The sequence below is a fragment of the Montipora foliosa genome, chromosome 5 (genome assembly GCF_036669935.1).
Source record: "Montipora foliosa isolate CH-2021 chromosome 5, ASM3666993v2, whole genome shotgun sequence".
NCBI classification, from domain to species: domain Eukaryota; kingdom Metazoa; phylum Cnidaria; class Anthozoa; order Scleractinia; family Acroporidae; genus Montipora; species Montipora foliosa.
Genome location: NC_090873.1, coordinates 2,699,122 through 2,701,154, shown reverse-complemented (window position 1 = coordinate 2,701,154; position 2,033 = coordinate 2,699,122).

The window sequence follows — 2,033 nt, the reverse complement described above, 5'->3', positions numbered from 1 at the left end:
AGGATGTATTGGACGGGATACCAGAATGCCGGAACACGGATTTTATTTTTTGCCAATTGACAGGAACGACAACAATAATCTTATAAGACCAAGGTTTTATATTTCATCGAGATAACTCCTTGTACAACTGCTTCCAAGTAACATGAAAGAGTTCCATTAAAAACCGGTATTCAGTACGGCGTTTTCGTTTTATTATTTTTTTTCCAAAAAATGCAACGAGGATCATGCCGCCCTGAACAAATTGTGCCATTTAATCAAATTGTGAAGTTTTTGCCGTGGTGTTGTCCCGTTTCATGTTTTCCTTGTTTCAGTGTTGATTGCTTATACTGTTTACCGATTCGGTCTTCTCATTCTTCTTTTTTATCCAAGGTTTTATGACGGGTCGGTGATTCCAAGAATGATCATTGATAATTTCGATCACTGCTGAGCTTAACGTGTCTTTGCTTTTTGCCTTTGTCACTACCGTCGAGAGTTATAAGCCGTGGAGATTTTCCGCCTATCTTTGCCTCTAAAGGTTTTTGCAAATCCTTAAGGACCCTTAGGCCTTTCAGCTCAAATTTAATCCTTCTCATGCCCTGTTTGCTTATCTTGTTTAGACAGAGTCCAGAGTTCAGCAACACACGGTCACAGTCGCTATGGAAGCAGCCAGTGGTGGCGTAGTTTACACGGAAATAGATGTGTTCAACCAATCTTACTCCTGGTCCTTGCCCATCTCGGCTACCCCATGCTTTTAAAGATGCATTTCAACGTCTAACACCCAAGATCATTGCAAGATGGAAATTCCAGGACCTTCGAGCCTCTTTCTCCACTTTAACTCCGCACATAGTCTAACACTTGCCGTAAGTGGCCGTAAAAGTCAAATGCTAGGGGCCAACGCATGGACAATTGTGAAGGGGTTGCTCCCATAAAGCGCCAAAGGCGTTTATATCTTACTGAATCCTTCTCTCAACTTCCGGATCTTATGCATGTAATGGTTCGTATCATGCTTTGTTTTGGACAAGTGAATTTCTATTTGTTACATCGGTTTTCACACCTTGCCTATTATGTAACGCTAGGCGTTTTAACTCGTCAATGGGAGCCTGTTCAGGGATGAAAGGGCTAAGATTGGATCGATCACTCGCTGGATGCTTTCAAAATAACCCCGCTACGAAATTATTCTACGCTGTAAAAAGCCGAAAGATCGATAACGCGCGAGAACTGACTGTTTCAAAAAATTCAGCGTAGAGAGGCAATCGCAAGCTTTGCTAAAAGTTATTCGTTTTTCACGGTAAATAGCGGGTAATGAGCTTTATACAACGTAACTCTCCCTAACCATAATCAAAGGCTACAAAGATTTAACATTTTTCGCAAGTGATCCATTTGAACATTATAAATCTGGTCAAAGCTAGCTCATTCTATAATCCATAAACCAACTAACTTTGGTTTCCCATTTTACTTCTTTCATAATCGAGAGAAACTGAATGATTTCATTGTGGCGAAATGTTTGGCATTCTTAAAAAAAACTGTGCCGAAAATCACCCGCCTATCAGACACTCTTGGTAATAAATGGATATTAACTCACCTTTAAGCCATCTGTAAGGCTATTATTTTCCGCTTCATCCCTCCAAGTTCTTCGTGACTGCCCTCACCTTTACCCATCACATACGCTGTACTTTCTCTGAAACTATAAAGCAACATTGATGCATAAAGTTGTTCCCCAAAAAAAACAATGAGGACAGGGGTTGGCTTGATGGTGATAGCACTCGCCTTCTACAGTACTAGTATGGCCCAAGTTCGTTTCCTGGACTCAACGCCATAATTTTATGTCAGAGGAGTTTGTTGGTCCTCTTCACTACCGTGTTCCCCGATTTTCCCCTCTCGTCAGAAACTTGAAGGTGATTTGAATTACTATGCAAACCTAAAGCCTCATTTTCACTAATGACGCAAGCACAAGCACAAGCGCAAGAATATATAATAATAATAATAATAATAATAATAATAATATTAGAATTTATTACTTCTAGGAGCTATTTACAAAAATGCATTAATATCGC